The sequence below is a fragment of the Kogia breviceps genome, chromosome X, assembly GCF_026419965.1.
Source record: "Kogia breviceps isolate mKogBre1 chromosome X, mKogBre1 haplotype 1, whole genome shotgun sequence".
In the NCBI taxonomy this organism is placed as follows: domain Eukaryota; kingdom Metazoa; phylum Chordata; class Mammalia; order Artiodactyla; family Physeteridae; genus Kogia; species Kogia breviceps.
Genome location: NC_081330.1, coordinates 82,115,605 through 82,135,704, shown reverse-complemented (window position 1 = coordinate 82,135,704; position 20,100 = coordinate 82,115,605).

Below are 20,100 nucleotides of genomic sequence, written 5' to 3'. Positions count from 1 at the left end.
GCCATGACTGTGCTTCGAAGACAGAAATCTACCCTTTCCATTGGAAGAGGGCACGCACGGAGGGGGAGGCTCTCTTCTCTGGGAAAAGTGTTTGGTGCTACTGCGCCTCTGTGTTTGGTGGCTCACTGGGCACTAGCAATATTTCTGCTCACCACTGTGGGGCAAACGTTGTGCAGCTAAGCTCACTTTGGAAGTACAAGTTGCAGAATTCCTTTCCGGGGCACCATCCAAATATCACATTCGTAGCATGCGGGTACTGCTTTCCTCCTAAGCTCTGCATTCGCAGCCAGCTTCAATGTGTTTCTGTTGTGCAGAGACTCTGGTTCAGATGCCGCTGGAAACGGCCTCTACTTCTGTGCTTTTTGAGAAGGCTGCTTTGAGGAACCTCTTACCTTGGCCTCTGCCAAGTACGGCCTTCTGCCTCTCTCCAATACTCACTTAAGTGTGAGAGCTTGTGTTTCCTTTGGAGAAACAGAGAGGCCTTTTCCTGAAGGGAAAATGCCCGTTCTCTCTTCTTCTTTTGCACACAGGGAAATGCCTTCACGGCTGGTGTTGGGCCTTGACCCATTCGAGGCAGGGCAGCTCCCCATAAACATTGGAGATGGCACTCGTGCAGCTCTGTGGGCCATGACTGTGCTTCGAAGACAGTAAACTAACCTTTCCATTGGAAGAGGGCACGCACTGAAGGGGAAGTCTCTGTTCTCTGGGAGAAGTGTTTGGTGCTACTGCGCCTCTGTGTTTGGTGGCTCAATGGCCACTAGCAATGTTTCTGCTCACCACTGTGGGGCAAACGTTGTGCAGCTTAGCTCACTTAGGAAGTACAAGTGCCAGAATTCCTTTCCGGGGCACCATCCAAATATCACATTCGTAGCATGCGGGTACTGCTTTCCTCCTAAGCTCTGCATTCGCAGCCAGCTTCAATGTGTTCCTGTTGTGCAGAGACTCTGGTGAAGATGCCGCTGGAGACGGCCTCTGCTTCTATGCTCTTTGAGAAGGCTGCTTTGAGGTACCTCTTACCCTAGCGGCTGCCAAGTAGAGCCTTCTGCCTCCCTCCAATACTCACTTACCTGTGAGAGCTTGTGTTTCCTTTGGAGAAACAGAGAGCCCTTTTCCTGAAGGGAAAATGCCCGTTCTCTCTTCTTCTTTTGCACACAGGGAAATGCCTTCACGGCTGGTGTTGGGCCTTGACCCACTCGAGGGAGGGCAGCTTCACATTCCCTTTGGAGACGTCACTTCTGCAGCACTGTGGGCCATGACTGTGCTTCGAAAACAGAAAACTACCCTTTGCATTGGAAGAGGGAACGTATGGAAGGGGAAGACTCTGTTCTCTGGGAGAAGTGTTTGGTGCTACTGCGCCTCTGTGTTTGGTGGCTCACTGCCCACTAGCAATCTTTCTGCTCACCACTGTGGGGCAAACGTTGTGCAGCTAAGCTCACTTAGGAAGAACAAGTGCCAGAATTCCGTTCCGGGGCACCATCCAAATATCACATTCGTAGTATGCGGGTACTGCTTTCCTCCTAAACTCTGCATTCGCAGCCAGCTTCAATGTGTTTCTGTTGTGCAGAGACTCTGCTGAAGATGCCGCTGGAAACGGCCTCTGCTTCTATGCTCTTTGAGAAGGCTGCTTTGAGGAACCTCTTACCTTGGCCTCTGCCAAGTACAGCCTTCTGCCTCTCTCCAATACTCACTTAAGTGTGAGAGCTTGTGTTTCCTTTGGAGAACAGAGAGCCCTTTTCCTGAAGGGAAAATACCCGTTCTATCTTCTTCTTTTGCACACAGGGAAATGCCTTCACGGCTGGTGTTGGGCCTTGACCCACTCGAGGGATGGCAGCTTCACATTCCCTTTTGAGATGGCACTTCTGCAGCACTGTGGGCCATGACTGTGCTTCGAAGACAGAAATCTACCCTTTCCATTGGGAGAGGGCACGCACGGAAGGGGAAATCTCTGTTCTCTGGGAGAAGTGTTTGGTGCTACTGCGCCTCTGTGTTTGGTGGCTCACTGGCCCCTAGCAATGTTTCTGCTCACCACTGTGGGGCAAACGTTGTGCAGCTAAGCTCACTTTGGAAGTACAAGTGCCAGAATTTCTTTCCGGGGCACCATACAAATATCACATTCGTAGCATGCGGGTACTGCTTTCCTCCTAAGCTCTGCATTCGCAGCCAGCTTCAATGTGTTCCTGTTTTGGAGAGACTCTGGTTCAGATGCCGCTGGAGACGGCCTCTGCTTCTATGCTCTTTGAGAAGGCTGCTTTGAGGTACCTCTTACCCTAGCGGCTGCCAAATACAGCCTTCTGCCTCCCTCCAATACTCACTTACCTGTGTGAGCTTGTGTTTCCTTTGGAGAAACAGAGAGCCTTTTCCTGAAGGAAAAATGCCCGTTCTCTCTTTTTCTTTTGCACACAGGGAAATGTCTTCACGGCGGGTGTTGGGCCTTGACGCACTCGAGGGAGGTCAGCTTCACATTCCCTTTTGAGATGGCACTTCTGCAGCACTGTGGGCCATGACTGTGCTTCGAAGACAGAAATCTACCCTTTCCATTGGGAGAGGGCACGCACGGAAGGGGAAGTCTCTGTTCTCTGGGAGAAGTGTTTGGTGCTACTGCGCCTCTGTGTTTGGTGGCTCACTGCCCACTAGCAATGTTTCTGCTCACCACTGTGGGGCAAACGTTGTGCAGCTAAGCTCACTTAGGAAGTACAAGTGCCAGAATTCCTTTCCGGGGCACCATCCAAATATCACATTCGTAGCATGCTGGTATTGCTTTCCTCCAAAGCTCTGCATTCGCAGCCAGCTTCAATGTGTTCCCGTTGTGGAGAGACTCTGGTTCAGATGCCGCTGGAGACGGCCTCTGCTTCTATGCTCTTTGAGAAGGCTGCTTTGAGGTACCTCTTACCCTAGTGGCTGCCAAGTACAGCCTTCTGCCTCCCTCCAATACTCACTTACCTGTGAGAGCTTGTGTTTCCTTTGGAGAAACAGAGAGCCTTTTCCTGAAGGGAAAATGCCCGTTCTCTCTTTTTCTTTTGCACACAGGGAAATGTCTTCACGGCTGTTGTTAGGCCTTGACCCACTCGAGGCAGGGCAGCTCCCCATTAACTTTGGCGATGGCACTCGTGCAGCTCTGTGGGCCATGACTGTGCTTCGAAGACAGAAAACTACCCTTTCCATTGGAAGTGGGCACGCACGGAAGGGGAAGTCTCTGTTCTCTGGGAGAAGTGTTTGGTGCTACTGCGCCTCTGTGTTTGGTGGCTCACTGGCCACTAGCAATGTTTCTGCTCACCACTGTGGGGCAAACGTTGTGCAGCTTAGCTCACTTAGGAAGTACAAGTGCCAGAATTCCTTTCCGGGGCACCATCCAAATATCACATTCGTAGCATGCGGGTACTGCTTTCCTCCTAAGCTCTGCATTCGCAGCCAGCTTCAATGTGTTCCTGTTGTGCAGAGACTCTGGTGAAGATGCCGCTGGAGACGGCCTCTGCTTCTATGCTCTTTGAGAAGGCTGCTTTGAGGTACCTCTTACCCTAGCGGCTGCCAAGTACAGCCTTCTGCCTCCCTCCAATACTCACTTACCTGTGAGAGCTTGTGTTTCCTTTGGAGAAACAGAGAGCCCTTTTCCTGAAGGGAAAATGCCCGTTCTCTCTTCTTCTTTTGCAAACAGGGAAATGCCTTCACGGCTGATGTTGGGCCTTGACCCACTCGAGGGAAGGCAGCTTCACATTCCCTTTGGAGACGGCACTTCTGCAGCACTGTGGGCCATGACTGTGCTTCGAAGACAGAAAACTACCCTTTCCATTGGAAGAGGGCACGCACGGAAGGGGAAGTCTCTGTTCTCTGGGAGAAGTGTTTGGTGCTACTGCGCCTCTGTGTTTGGTGGCTCACTGGCCACTAGCAATGTTTCTGCTCACCACTGTGGGGCAAACGTTGTGCAGCTAAGCTCACTTAGGAAGTACAAGTGCCAGAATTCCTTTCCGGGGCACCATCCAACTATCACATTCGTGGCATGCGGGTACTGCTTTCCTGCTAAGCTCTGCATTCGCAGCCAGCTCCAATGTGTTCCTGTTGTGTAGAGACTCTGGTGCAGATGCCACTGGAGACGGCCTCTGCTTCTATGCTCTTTGAGAACGCTGCTTTGACGTACCTCTTACCCTGGCCGCTGCCAAGTACAGCCTTCTGCCTCCCTCCAATACTCACTTACCTGTGAGAGCTTGTGTTTCCTTTGGAGAAACAGAGAGCCTTTTCCTGAAGGGAAAATGCCCGTTCTCTCTTTTTCTTTTGCACACAGGGAAATGTCTTCACGGCTGTTGTTAGGCCTTGACCCACTCGAGGCAGGGCAGCTACCCATTAACTTTGGCGATGGCACTCCTGCAGCTCTGTGGGCCATGACTGTGCTTCGAAAACAGAAATCTACCCTTTCCATTGGAAGAGGGCACGCACGGAAGGGGAAGTCTCTGTTCTCTGGGAGAAGTGTTTGGTGCTACTGCGCCTCTGTGTTTGGTGGCTCACTGCCCACTAGCAATCTTTCTGCTCACCACTGTGGGGCAAACGTTGTGCAGCTAAGCTCACTTAGGAAGTACAAGTTGCAGAATTCCTTTCCGGGGCACCATCCAAATATCACATTCGTAGCATGCGGGTACTGCTTTCCTCCTAAGCTCTGCATTCGCAGCCAGCTTCAATGTGTTTCTGTTGTGCAGAGACTCTGGTGAAGATGCCGCTGGAAACGGCCTCTGCTTCTATGCTCTTTGATAAGGCTGCTTTGAGGAACCTCTTACCTTGGCCTCTGCCAAGTACAGCCTTCTGCCTCTCTCCAATACTCACTTAAGTGTGAGAGCTTGTGTTTCCTTTGGAGAAACAGAGAGCCCTTTTCCTGAAGGGAAAAAGCCCGTTCTCTCTTCTTCTTTTGCACACAGGGAAATGCCTTCACGGCTGGTGTTGGGCCTTGACCCACTCGAGGGAGGGCAGCTTCACATTCCCTTTTGAGATGGCACTTCTGCAGCACTGTAGGCCATGACTGTGCTTCAAAGACAGAAAACTACCCTTTCCATTGGAAGAAGGCACGCACGGAAGGGGAAGTCTCTGTTCTCTGGGAGAAGTGTTTGGTGCTACTGCGCCTCTGTGTTTGGTGGCTCACTGCCCACTAGCAATGTTTCTGCTCACACTGTGGGGCAAACTTTGTGCAGCTAAGCTCACTTAGGAAGTACAAGTTGCAGAATTCCTTTCCGGGGCACCATCCAAATATCACATTCGTAGCATGCGGGTACTGCTTTCCTCCTAAGCTCTGCATTCGCAGCCAGCTTCAAAGTGTTCCTCTTGTGGAGAGACTCCGGTGCAGATGCCGCTGGAGACGGCCTCTGCTTCTATGCTCTTTGAGAAGGCTGCTTTGAGGTACCTCTTACCCTAGCGCCTTCCAAGTACAGCCTTCTGCCTCCCTCCAATACTCACTTACCAGTGAGAGCTTGTGTTTCCTTTGGAGAAACAGAGAGCCTTTTCCTGAAGGGAAAATGCCCGTTCTGTCTTCTTCTTTTGCACACAGGGAAATTTCTTCACGGCTGTTGTCAGGCCTTGACCCACTCGAGGCAGGGCAGCTCCCCATTAACTTTGGCGATGGCACTCGTGCAGCTCTGTGGGCCATGACTGTGCTTCGAAGACAGTAAACTACCCTTTCCATTGGAAGAGGGCACGCACGGAGGGGGAGGCTCTGTTCTCTGGAGAAGTGTTTTGTGCTACTGCGCCTCTGTGTTTGGTGGCTCACTCGGCACTAGCAACATTTCTGCTCACCACTGTGGGGCAAACGTTGTGCAGCTAAGCTCACTTAGGAAGCACAAGTTGCAGAATTCCTTTCCGGGGCACCATCCAAATATCACATTCGTAGCATGTGGGTACTGCTTTCCTCCTAAGCTGTGCATTCGCAGCCAGCTTCAATGTGTTTCTGTTGTGCAGAGACTCTGGTGCAGATGCCGCTGGAAACGGCCTCTGCTTCTGTGCTCTTTGAGAAGGCTGCTTTGAGGAACCTCTTACCTTGGCCTGTGCCAAGTACGGCCTTCTGCCTCTCTCCAATACTCACTTACCTGTGGGAGCTTGTGTTTCCTTTGGAGAAACAGAGAGCCCTTTTCCTGAAGGGAAAATGCCCGTTCTCTCTTCTTCTTTTGCACACAGGGAAATGCCTTCACGGCTGGTGTTGGGCCTTGACTCACTCGAGGGAGGGCAGCTTCACATTCCCTTTGGAGACGGCACTTCTGCAGCACTGTGGGCCATGACTGTGCTTCGAAAACAGAAAACTACCCTTTCCATTGGAAGAGGGAACGCACGGAAGGGGAAGTCTCTGTTCTCTGGGAGAAGTGTTTGGTGCTACTGCGCCTCTGTGTTTGGTGGCTCACTGGCCACTAGCAATGTTTCTGCTCACCACTGTGAGGCAAACGTTGTGCAGCTTAGCTCACTTAGGAAGTACAAGTTTCAGAATTCCTTTCCGGGGCACCATCCAAATATCACATTCGTAGCATGCGGGTACTGCTTTCCTCCTAAGCTCTGCATTCGCAGCCAGCTTCAATGTGTTCCTGTTGTGGAGAGACTCTGGTTCAGATGCCGCCGGAGACGGCCTCTGCTTCTATGCTCTTTGAGAAGGCTGCTTTGAGGTACCTCTTACCCTAGCGGCTGCCAAGTACAGACTTCTGCCTCCCTCCAATACTCACTTACCTGTGAGAGCTTGTGTTTCCTTTGGAGAAACAGAGAGCCCTTTTCCTGAAGGGAAAATGACCGTTCTCTCTTCTTCTTTTGCACACAGGGAAATGCCTTCACGGCTGGTGTTGGGCCTTGACCCACTCGAGGGAGGGCAGCTTCACATTCCCTTTGGAGACGGCACTTCTGCAGCACTTTGGGCCATGACTGTGCTTCGAAAACAGAAAACTACCCTTTCCATTGGAAGAGGGAACGTACGGAAGGGGAAGTCTCTGTTCTCTGGGAGAAGTGTTTGGTGCTACTGCGCCTCTGTGTTTGGTGGCTCACTGCCCACTAGCAATCTTTCTGCTCACCACTGTGGGGCAAACGTTGTGCAGCTAAGCTCACTTAGGAAGAACAAGTGCCAGAATTCCGTTCCGGGGCACCATCCAAATATCACATTCGTAGTATGCGGGTACTGCTTTCCTCCTAAACTCTGCATTCGCAGCCAGCTTCAATGTGTTTCTGTTGTGCAGAGACTCTGGTGAAGATGCCGCTGGAAACAGCCTCTGCTTCTATGCTCTTTGAGAAGGCTGCTTTGAGGAACCTCTTACCTTGGCCTCTGCCAAGTACAGCCTTCTGCCTCTCTCCAATACTCACTTAAGTGTGATAGCTTGTGTTTCCTTTGGAGAACAGAGAGCCCTTTTCCTGAAGGGAAAATACCCGTTCTCTCTTCTTCTTTTGCACACAGGGAAATGCCTTCACGGCTGGTGTTGGGCCTTGACCCACTCGAGGGATGGCAGCTTCACATTCCCTTTTTAGATGGCACTTCTGCAGCACTGTGGGCCATGACTGTGCTTCGAAGACAGAAATCTACCCTTTCCATTGGGAGAGGGCACGCACGGAAGGGGAAATCTCTGTTCTCTGGGAGAAGTGTTTGGTGCTACTGCGCCTCTGTGTTTGGTGGCTCACTGGCCCCTAGCAATGTTTCTGCTCACCACTGTGGGGCAAACGTTGTGCAGCTAAGCTCATTTTGGAAGTACAAGTGCCAGAATTCCTTTCCGGGGAACCATACAAATATCACATTCGTAGCATGCGGGTACTGCTTTCCTCCTAAGCGCTGCATTCCCAGCCAGCTTCAATGTGTTCCTGTTGTGGAGAGACTCTGGTTCAGATGCCGCCGGAGACGGCCTCTGCTTCTATGCTCTTTGAGAAGGCTGCTTTGAGGTACCTCTTACCCTAGCGGCTGCCAAGTACAGCCTTCTGCCTCCCTCCAATACTCACTTACCTGTGAGAGCTTGTGTTTCCTTTGGAGAAACAGAGAGCCCTTTTCCTGAAGGGAAAATGCCCGTTCTCTCTTCTTCTTTTGCACACAGGGAAATGCCTTCACGGCTGGTGTTGGGCCTTGACCCACTCGAGGGAGGGCAGCTTCACATTCCCTTTGGAGACGGCACTTCTGCAGCACTTTGGGCCATGACTGTGCTTCGAAAACAGAAAACTACCCTTTCCATTGGAAGAGGGAACGTACGGAAGGGGAAGTCTCTGTTCTCTGGGAGAAGTGTTTGGTGCTACTGCGCCTCTGTGTTTGGTGGCTCACTGCCCACTAGCAATCTTTCTGCTCACCACTGTGGGGCAAACGTTGTGCAGCTAAGCTCACTTAGGAAGAACCAGTGCCAGAATTCCGTTCCGGGGCACCATCCAAATATCACATTCATAGTATGCGGGTACTGCTTTCCTCCTAAACTCTGCATTCGCAGCCAGCTTCAATGCGTTTCTGTTGTGCAGAGACTCTGGTGAAGATGCCGCTGGAAACAGCCTCTGCTTCTATGCTCTTTGAGAAGGCTGCTTTGAGGAACCTCTTACCTTGGCCTCTGCCAAGTACAGCCTTCTGCCTCTCTCCAATACTCACTTAAGTGTGAGAGCTTGTGTTTCCTTTGGAGAACAGAGAGCCCTTTTCCTGAAGGGAAAATACCCGTTCTCTCTTCTTCTTTTGCACACAGGGAAATGCCTTCACGGCTGGTGTTGGTCCTTGACCCACTCGAGGGATGGCAGCTTCACATTCCCTTTTTAGATGGCACTTCTGCAGCACTGTGGGCCATGACTGTGCTTCGAAGACAGAAATCTACCCTTTCCATTGGGAGAGGGCACGCACGGAAGGGGAAGTCTCTGTTCTCTGGGAGAAGTGTTTGGTGCTACTGCGCCTCTGTGTTTGGTGGCTCACTGCCCACTAGCAATCTTTCTGCTCACCACTGTGGGGCAAACGTTGTGCAGCTAAGCTCACTTAGGAAGTACAAGTTGCAGAATTCCTTTCCGGGGCACCATCCAAATATCACATTCGTAGCATGCGGGTACTGCTTTCCTCCTAAGCTCTGCATTCGCAGCCAGCTTCAATGTGTTTCTGTTGTGCAGAGACTCTGGTGAAGAAGCCGCTGGAAACGGCCTCTGCTTCTATGCTCTTTGATAAGGCTGCTTTGAGGAACCTCTTACCTTGGCCTCTGCCAAGTACAGCCTTCTGCCTCTCTCCAATACTCACTTACCTGTGAGAGCTTGTGTTTCCTTTGGAGAAACAGAGAGCCCTTTTCCTGAAGGGAAAAAGCCCGTTCTCTCTTCTTCTTTTGCACACAGGGAAATGCCTTCACGGCTGGTGTTGGGCCTTGACCCACTCGAGGGAGGGCATCTTCACATTCCCTTTTGAGATGGCACTTCTGCAACACTGTAGGCCATGACTGTGCTTCAAAGACAGAAAACTACCCTTTCCATTGGAAGAAGGCACGCACGGAAGGGGAAGTCTCTGTTCTCTGGGAGAAGTGTTTGGTGCTACTGCGCTTCTGTGTTTGGTGGCTCACTGCCCACTAGCAATGTTTCTGCTCACACTGTGGGGCAAACTTTGTGCAGCTAAGCTCACTTAGGAAGTACAAGTTGCAGAATTCCTTTCCGGGGCACCATCCAAATATCACATTCGTAGCATGCGGGTACTGCTTTCCGCCTAAGCTCTGCATTCGCAGCCAGCTTCAATGTGTTCCTCTTGTGGAGAGACTCCGGTGCAGATGCCGCTGGAGACGGCCTCTGCTTCTATGCTCTTTGAGAAGGCTGCTTTGAGGTACCTCTTACCCTAGCGCCTTCCAAGTACAGCCTTCTGCCTCCCTCCAATACTCACTTACCAGTGAGAACTTGTGTTTCCTTTGGAGAAACAGAGAGCCTTTTCCTGAAGGGAAAATGCCCGTTCTGTCTTCTTCTTTTGCACACAGGGAAATTTCTTCACGGCTGTTGTCAGGCCTTGACCCACTCGAGGCAGGGCAGCTCCCCATTAACTTTGGCGATGGCACTCGTGCAGCTCTGTCGGCCATGACTGTGTTTCGAAGACAGTAAACTACCCTTTCCATTGGAAGAGGGCACGCACGGAGGGGGAGGCTCTCTTCTCTGGAGAAGTGTTTGTTGCTACTGCGCCTCTGTGTTTGCTGGCTCACTCGGCACTAGCAACATTTCTGCTCACCACAGTGGGGCAAACGTTGTGCAGCTAAGCTCACTTAGGAAGTACAAGTTGCAGAATTCCTTTCCGGGGCACCATCCAAATATCACATTCGTAGCATGCGGGTACTGCTTTCCTCCTAAGCTCTGCATTCGCAGCCAGCTTCAATGTGTTTCTGTTGTGCAGAGACTCTGGTGCAGATGCCGCTGGAAACGGCCTCTGCTTCTGTGCTCTTTGAGAAGGCTGTTTTGAGGAACCTCTTACCTTGGCCTGTGCCAAGTACGGCCTTCTGCCTCTCTCCAATACTCACTTACCTGTGGGAGCTTGTGTTTCCTTTGGAGAAACAGAGAGCCCTTTTCCTGAAGGGAAAATGCCCGTTCTCTCTTCTTCTTTTGCACACAGGGAAATGCCTTCACGGCTGGTGTTGGGCCTTGACCCACTCGAGGGAGGGCAGGTTCACATTCCCTTTGGAGACGGCACTTCTGCAGCACTGTGGGCCATGACTGTGCTTCGAAAACAGAAAACTACCCTTTCCATTGGAAGAGGGAACGCACGGAAGGGGAAGTCTCTGTTCTCTGGGAGAAGTGTTTGGTGCTACTGCGCCTCTGTGTTTGGTGGCTCACTGGCCACTAGCAATGTTTCTGCTCACCACTGTGAGGCAAACGTTGTGCAGCTTAGCTCACTTTGGAAGTACAAGTGCCAGAATTCCTTTCCGGGGCACCATCCAAATATCACATTCGTAGCATGCGGGTACTGCTTTCCTCCTAAGCTCTGCATTCGCAGCCAGCTTCAATGTGTTCCTGTTGTGGAGAGACTCTGGTTCAGATGCCGCCGGAGACGGCCTCTGCTTCTATGCTCTTTGAGAAGGCTGCTTTGAGGTACCTCTTACCCTAGCGGCTGCCAAGTACAGCCTTCTGCCTCCCTCCAATACTCACTTACCTGTGAGAGCTTGTGTTTCCTTTGGAGAAACAGAGAGCCCTTTTCCTGAAGGGAAAATGCCCGTTCTCTCTTCTTCTTTTGCACACAGGGAAATGCCTTCACGGCTGGTGTTGGGCCTTGACCCACTCGAGGGAGGGCAGCTTCACATTCCCTTTGGAGACGGCACTTCTGCAGCACTTTGGGCCATGACTGTGCTTCGAAAACAGAAAACTACCCTTTCCATTGGAAGAGGGAACGTACGGAAGGGGAAGTCTCTGTTCTCTGGGAGAAGTGTTTGGTGCTACTGCGCCTCTGTGTTTGGTGGCTCACTGCCCACTAGCAATCTTTCTGCTCACCACTGTGGGGCAAACGTTGTGCAGCTAAGCTCACTTAGGAAGAACCAGTGCCAGAATTCCGTTCCGGGGCACCATCCAAATATCACATTCGTAGTATGCGGGTACTGCTTTCCTCCTAAACTCTGCATTCGCAGCCAGCTTCAATGTGTTTCTGTTGTGCAGAGACTCTGGTGAAGATGCCGCTGGAAACAGCCTCTGCTTCTATGCTCTTTGAGAAGGCTGCTTTGAGGAACCTCTTACCTTGGCCTCTGCCAAGTACAGCCTTCTGCCTCTCTCCAATACTCACTTAAGTGTGAGAGCTTGTGTTTCCTTTGGAGAACAGAGAGCCCTTTTCCTGAAGGGAAAATACCCGTTCTCTCTTCTTCTTTTGCACACAGGGAAATGCCTTCACGGCTGGTGTTGGTCCTTGACCCACTCGAGGGATGGCAGCTTCACATTCCCTTTTTAGATGGCACTTCTGCAGCACTGTGGGCCATGACTGTGCTTCGAAGACAGAAATCTACCCTTTCCATTGGGAGAGGGCACGCACGGAAGGGGAAGTCTCTGTTCTCTGGGAGAAGTGTTTGGTGCTACTGCGCCTCTGTGTTTGGTGGCTCACTGCCCACTAGCAATCTTTCTGCTCACCACTGTGGGGCAAACGTTGTGCAGCTAAGCTCACTTAGGAAGTACAAGTTGCAGAATTCCTTTCCGGGGCACCATCCAAATATCACATTCGTAGCATGCGGGTACTGCTTTCCTCCTAAGCTCTGCATTCGCAGCCAGCTTCAATGTGTTTCTGTTGTGCAGAGACTCTGGTGAAGAAGCCGCTGGAAACGGCCTCTGCTTCTATGCTCTTTGATAAGGCTGCTTTGAGGAACCTCTTACCTTGGCCTCTGCCAAGTACAGCCTTCTGCCTCTCTCCAATACTCACTTACCTGTGAGAGCTTGTGTTTCCTTTGGAGAAACAGAGAGCCCTTTTCCTGAAGGGAAAAAGCCCGTTCTCTCTTCTTCTTTTGCACACAGGGAAATGCCTTCACGGCTGGTGTTGGGCCTTGACCCACTCGAGGGAGGGCATCTTCACATTCCCTTTTGAGATGGCACTTCTGCAACACTGTAGGCCATGACTGTGCTTCAAAGACAGAAAACTACCCTTTCCATTGGAAGAAGGCACGCACGGAAGGGGAAGTCTCTGTTCTCTGGGAGAAGTGTTTGGTGCTACTGCGCCTCTGTGTTTGGTGGCTCACTGCCCACTAGCAATGTTTCTGCTCACACTGTGGGGCAAACTTTGTGCAGCTAAGCTCACTTAGGAAGTACAAGTTGCAGAATTCCTTTCCGGGGCACCATCCAAATATCACATTCGTAGCATGCGGGTACTGCTTTCCTCCTAAGCTCTGCATTCGCAGCCAGCTTCAAAGTGTTCCTCTTGTGGAGAGACTCCGGTGCAGATGCCGCTGGAGACGGCCTCTGCTTCTATGCTCTTTGAGAAGGCTGCTTTGAGGTACCTCTTACCCTAGCGCCTTCCAAGTACAGCCTTCTGCCTCCCTCCAATACTCACTTACCAGTGAGAACTTGTGTTTCCTTTGGAGAAACAGAGAGCCTTTTCCTGAAGGGAAAATGCCCGTTCTGTCTTCTTCTTTTGCACACAGGGAAATTTCTTCACGGCTGTTGTCAGGCCTTGACCCACTCGAGGCAGGGCAGCTCCCCATTAACTTTGGCGATGGCACTCGTGCAGCTCTGTGGGCCATGACTGTGTTTCGAAGACAGTAAACTACCCTTTCCATTGGAAGAGGGCACGCACGGAGGGGGAGGCTCTCTTCTCTGGAGAAGTGTTTGTTGCTACTGCGCCTCTGTGTTTGCTGGCTCACTCGGCACTAGCAACATTTCTGCTCACCACAGTGGGGCAAACGTTGTGCAGCTAAGCTCACTTAGGAAGTACAAGTTGCAGAATTCCTTTCCGGGGCACCATCCAAATATCACATTCGTAGCATGCGGGTACTGCTTTCCTCCTAAGCTCTGCATTCGCAGCCAGCTTCAATGTGTTTCTGTTGTGCAGAGACTCTGGTGCAGATGCCGCTGGAAACGGCCTCTGCTTCTGTGCTCTTTGAGAAGGCTGTTTTGAGGAACCTCTTACCTTGGCCTGTGCCAAGTACGGCCTTCTGCCTCTCTCCAATACTCACTTACCTGTGGGAGCTTGTGTTTCCTTTGGAGAAACAGAGAGCCCTTTTCCTGAAGGGAAAATGCCCGTTCTCTCTTCTTCTTTTGCACACAGGGAAATGCCTTCACGGCTGGTGTTGGGCCTTGACCCACTCGAGGGAGGGCAGGTTCACATTCCCTTTGGAGACGGCACTTCTGCAGCACTGTGGGCCATGACTGTGCTTCGAAAACAGAAAACTACCCTTTCCATTGGAAGAGGGAACGCACGGAAGGGGAAGTCTCTGTTCTCTGGGAGAAGTGTTTGGTGCTACTGCGCCTCTGTGTTTGGTGGCTCACTGGCCACTAGCAATGTTTCTGCTCACCACTGTGAGGCAAACGTTGTGCAGCTTAGCTCACTTTGGAAGTACAAGTGCCAGAATTCCTTTCCGGGGCACCATCCAAATATCACATTCGTAGCATGCGGGTACTGCTTTCCTCCTAAGCTCTGCATTCGCAGCCAGCTTCAATGTGTTCCTGTTGTGGAGAGACTCTGGTTCAGATGCCGCCGGAGACGGCCTCTGCTTCTATGCTCTTTGAGAAGGCTGCTTTGAGGTACCTCTTACCCTAGCGGCTGCCAAGTACAGCCTTCTGCCTCCCTCCAATACTCACTTACCTGTGAGAGCTTGTGTTTCCTTTGGAGAAACAGAGAGCCCTTTTCCTGAAGGGAAAATGCCCGTTCTCTCTTCTTCTTTTGCACACAGGGAAATGCCTTCACGGCTGGTGTTGGGCCTTGACCCACTCGAGGGAGGGCAGCTTCACATTCCCTTTGGAGACGGCACTTCTGCAGCACTTTGGGCCATGACTGTGCTTCGAAAACAGAAAACTACCCTTTCCATTGGAAGAGGGAACGTACGGAAGGGGAAGTCTCTGTTCTCTGGGAGAAGTGTTTGGTGCTACTGCGCCTCTGTGTTTGGTGGCTCACTGCCCACTAGCAATCTTTCTGCTCACCACTGTGGGGCAAACGTTGTGCAGCTAAGCTCACTTAGGAAGAACAAGTGCCAGAATTCCGTTCCGGGGCACCATCCAAATATCACATTCGTAGTATGCGGGTACTGCTTTCCTCCTAAACTCTGCATTCGCAGCCAGCTTCAATGTGTTTCTGTTGTGCAGAGACTCTGGTGAAGATGCCGCTGGAAACAGCCTCTGCTTCTATGCTCTTTGAGAAGGCTGCTTTGAGGAACCTCTTACCATGGCCTCTGCCAAGTACAGCCTTCTGCCTCTCTCCAATACTCACTTAAGTGTGAGAGCTTGTGTTTCCTTTGGAGAACAGAGAGCCCTTTTCCTGAAGGGAAAATACCCGTTCTCTCTTCTTCTTTTGCACACAGGGAAATGCCTTCACGGCTGGTGTTGGGCCTTGACCCACTCGAGGGATGGCAGCTTCACATTCCCTTTTTAGATGGCACTTCTGCAGCACTGTGGGCCATGACTGTGCTTCGAAGACAGAAATCTACCCTTTCCATTGGGAGAGGGCACGCACGGAAGGGGAAATCTCTGTTCTCTGGGAGAAGTGTTTGGTGCTACTGCGCCTCTGTGTTTGCTGGCTCACTGGCCCCTAGCAATGTTTCTGCTCACCACTGTGGGGCAAACGTTGTGCAGCTAAGCTCATTTTGGAAGTACAAGTGCCAGAATTCCTTTCCGGGGCACCATACAAATATCACATTCGTAGCATGCGGGTACTGCTTTCCTCCTAAGCTCTGCATTCGCAGCCAGCTTCAATGTGTTCCTGTTGTGGAGAGACTCTGGTTCAGATGCCGCTGGAGACGGCCTCTGCTTCTATGCTCTTTGAGAAGGCTGCTTTGACGTACCTCTTACCCTAGCGGCTGCCAAGTACAGCCTTCTGCCTCCCTCCAATACTCACTTACCTGTGAGAGCTTGTGTTTCCTTTGGAGAAACAGAGAGCCTTTTCCTGAAGGGAAAATGCCCGTTCTCTCTTTTTCTTTTGCACACAGGGATATGTCTTCACGGCTGTTGTTAGGCCTTGACCCACTCGAGGCAGGGCAGCTCCCCATTAACTTTGGCGATGGCACTCGTGCAGCTCTGTAGGCCATGACTGTGCTTCGAAGACAGAAATCTACCCTTTCCATTGGAAGAGGGCACGCACGGAAGGGGAAGTCTCTGTTCTCTGGGAGAAGTGGTTGGTGCTACTGCGCCTCGGTGTTTGGTGGCTCACTGGCCCCTAGCAATGTTTCTGCTCACCACTGTGGGGCAAACGTTGTGCAGCTAAGCTCACTTAGGAAGTACAAGTGCCAGAATTCCTTTCCGGGGCACCATCCAACTATCACATTCGTGGCATGCGTGTACTGCTTTCCTGCTAAGCTCTGCATTCGCAGCCAGCTCCAATGTGTTCCTGTTGTGGAGAGACTCTGGTGCAGATGCCACTGGAGACGGCCTCTGCTTCTATGCTCTTTGAGAACGCTGCTTTGACGTACCTCTTACCCTGGCCGCTGCCAAGTACAGCCTTCTGCCTCTGTCCAATACTCACTTACCTGTGAGAGCTTGTGTTTCCTTTGGAGAAACAGAGAGCCTTTTCCTGAAGGGAAAATGCCCGTTCTCTCTTCTTCTTTTGCAAACAGGGAAATGCCTTCACGGCTGATGTTGGGCCTTGACCCACTCGAGGGAAGGAAGCTTCACATTCCCTTTGGAGATGGCACTTCTGCAGCACTGTGGGCCATGACTGTGCTTCGAAGACAGAAAACTACCCTTTCCATTGGAAGAGGGCACGCACGGAAGGGGAAGTCTCTGTTCTCTGGGAGAAGTGTTTGGTGCTACTGCGCCTCTGTGTTTGGTGGCTCACTGGCCACTAGCAATGTTTCTGCTCACCACTGTGGGGCAAACGTTGTGCAGCTAAGCTCACTTAGGAAGTACAAGTGCCAGAATTCCTTTCCGGGGCACCATCCAACTATCACATTCGTGGCATTCGGGTACTGCTTTCCTGCTAAGCTCTGCATTCGCAGCCAGCTCCAATGTGTTCCTGTTGTGGAGAGTCTCTGGTGCAGATGCCACTGGAGACGGCCTCTGCTTCTATGCTCTTTGAGAACGCTGCTTTGAGGTACCTCTTACCCTGGCCGCTGCCAAGTACAGCCTTCTGCCTCCCTCCAATACTCACTTACCTGTGAGAGCTTGTGTTTCCTTTGGAGAAAAAGACAGCCTTTTCCTGAAGGGAAAATGCCCGTTCTCTCTTTTTCTTTTGCACACAGGGAAATGTCTTCACGGCTGTTGTTAGGCCTTGACCCACTCGAGGCAGGGCAGCTACCCATTAACTTTGGCGATGGCACTCGTGCAGCTCTGTGGGCCATGACTGTGCTTCGAAGACAGAAATCTACCCTTTCCTTTGGAAGAGGGCACGCACGGAAGGGGAAGTCTCTGTTCTCTGGGAGAAGTGTTTGGTGCTACTGCGCCTCTGTGTTTGGTGGCTCACTGCCCACTAGCAATCTTTCTGCTCACCACTGTGGGGCAAACGTTGTGCAGCTAAGTTCACTTAGGAAGTACAAGTTGCAGAATTCCTTTCCGGGGCACCATCCAAATATCACATTCGTAGCATGCGGGTACTGCTTTCCTCCTAAGCTCTGCATTCGCAGCCAGCTTCAATGTGTTTCTGTTGTGCAGAGACTCTGGTGAAGATGCCGCTGGAAACGGCCTCTGCTTCTATGCTCTTTGATAAGGCTGCTTTGAGGAACCTCTTACCTTGGCCTCTGCCAAGTACAGCCTTCTGCCTCTCTCCAATACTCACTTAAGTGTGAGAGCTTGTGTTTCCTTTGGAGAAACAGAGAGCCCTTTCCCTGAAGGGAAAAAGCCCGTTCTCTCTTCTTCTTTTGCACACAGGGAAATGCCTTCACGGCTGGTGTTGGGCCTTGACCCACTCGAGGGAGGGCAGCTTCACATTCCCTTTTGAGATGGCACTTCTGCAGCACTGGAGGCCATGACTGTGCTTCAAAGACAGAAAACTACCCTTTCCATTGGAAGAAGGCACGCACGGAAGGGGAAGTCTCTGTTCTCTGGGAGAAGTGTTTGGTGCTACTGCGCCTCTGTGTTTGGTGGCTCACTGCCCACTAGCAATGTTTCTGCTCACACTGTGGGGCAAACTTTGTGCAGCTAAGCTCACTTAGGAAGTACAAGTTGCAGAATTCCTTTCCGGGGCACCATCCAAATATCACATTCGTAGCATGCGGGTACTGCTTTCCTCCTAAGCTCTGCATTCGCAGCCAGCTTCAATGTGTTCCTCTTGTGGAGAGACTCCGGTGCAGATGCCGCTGGAGACGGCCTCTGCTTCTATGCTCTTTGAGAAGGCTGCTTTGAGGTACCTCTTACCCTAGCGCCTTCCAAGTACAGCCTTCTGCCTCCCTCCAATACTCACTTACCAGTGAGAGCTTGTGTTTCCTTTGGAGAAACAGAGAGCCTTTTCCTGAAGGGAAAATGCCCGTTCTGTCTTCTTCTTTTGCACACAGGGAAATTTCTTCACGGCTGTTGTCAGGCCTTGACCCACTCGAGGCAGGGCAGCTCCCCATTAACTTTGGCGATGGCACTCGTGCACCTCTGTGGGCCATGACTGTGCTTCGAAGACAGTAAACTACCCTTTCCATTGGAAGAGGGCACGCACGGAGGGGGAGGCTCTGTTCTCTGGAGAAGTGTTTGGTGCTACTGCGCCTCTGTGTTTGGTGGCTCACTCGGCACTAGCAACATTTCTGCTCACCACTGTGGGGCAAACGTTGTGCAGCTAAGCTCACTTAGGAAGTACAAGTTGCAGAATTCCTTTCCGGGGCACCATCCAAATATCACATTCGTAGCATGCGGGTACTGCTTTCCTCCTAAGCTCTGCATTCGCAGCCAGCTTCAATGTGTTTCTGTTGTGCAGAGACTCTGGTGCAGATGCCGCTGGAAACGGCATCTGCTTCTGTGCTCTTTGAGAAGGCTGCTTTGAGGAACCTCTTACATTGGCCTGTGCCAAGTACGGCCTTCTGCCTCTCTCCAATACTCACTTACCTTTGGGAGCTTGTGTTTCCTTTGGAGAAACAGAGAGCCCTTTTCCTGAAGGGAAAATGCCCGTTCTCTCTTCTTCTTTTGCACACAGGGAAATGCCTTCACGGCTGGTGTTGGGCCTTGACCCACTCGAGGGAGGGCAGCTTCACATTCCCTTTGGAGACGGCACTTCTGCAGCACTGTGGGCCATGACTGTGCTTCGAAAACAGAAAACTACCCTTTCCATTGGAAGAGGGAACGCACGGAAGGGGAAGTCTCTGTTCTCTGGGAGAAGTGTTTGGTGCTACTGCGCCTCTGTGTTTGGTGGCTCACTGCCCACTAGCAATGTTTCTGCTCACACTGTGGGGCAAACTTTGTGCAGCTAAGCTCACTTAGGAAGTACAAGTTGCAGAATTCCTTTCCGGGGCACCATCCAAATATCACATTCGTAGCATGCGGGTACTGCTTTCCTCCTAAGCTCTGCATTCGCAGCCAGCTTCAATGTGTTCCTCTTGTGGAGAGACTCCGGTGCAGATGCCGCTGGAGACGGCCTCTGCTTCTATGCTCTTTGAGAAGGCTGCTTTGAGGTACCTCTTACCCTAGCGCCTTCCAAGTACAGCCTTCTGCCTCCCTCCAATACTCACTTACCAGTGAGAGCTTGTGTTTCCTTTGGAGAAACAGAGAGCCTTTTCCTGAAGGGAAAATGCCCGTTCTGTCTTCTTCTTTTGCACACAGGGAAATTTCTTCACGGCTGTTGTCAGGCCTTGACCCACTCGAGGCAGGGCAGCTCCCCATTAACTTTGGCGATGGCACTCGTGCACCTCTGTGGGCCATGACTGTGCTTCGAAGACAGTAAACTACCCTTTCCATTGGAAGAGGGCACGCACGGAGGGGGAGGCTCTGTTCTCTGGAGAAGTGTTTGGTGCTACTGCGCCTCTGTGTTTGGTGGCTCACTCGGCACTAGCAACATTTCTGCTCACCACTGTGGGGCAAACGTTGTGCAGCTAAGCTCACTTAGGAAGTACAAGTTGCAGAATTCCTTTCCGGGGCACCATCCAAATATCACATTCGTAGCATGCGGGTACTGCTTTCCTCCTAAGCTCTGCATTCGCAGCCAGCTTCAATGTGTTTCTGTTGTGCAGAGACTCTGGTGCAGATGCCGCTGGAAACGGCCTCTGCTTCTGTGCTCTTTGAGAAGGCTGCTTTGAGGAACCTCTTACATTGGCCTGTGCCAAGTACGGCCTTCTGCCTCTCTCCAATACTCACTTACCTGTGGGAGCTTGTGTTTCCTTTGGAGAAACAGAGAGCCCTTTTCCTGAAGGGAAAATGCCCGTTCTCTCTTCTTCTTTTGCACACAGGGAAATGCCTTCACGGCTGGTGTTGGGCCTTGACCCACTCGAGGGAGGGCAGCTTCACATTCCCTTTGGAGACGGCACTTCTGCAGCACTGTGGGCCATGACTGTGCTTCGAAAACAGAAAACTACCCTTTCCATTGGAAGAGGGAACGCACGGAAGGGGAAGTCTCTGTTCTCTGGGAGAAGTGTTTGGTGCTACTGCGCCTCTGTGTTTGGTGGCTCACTGGCC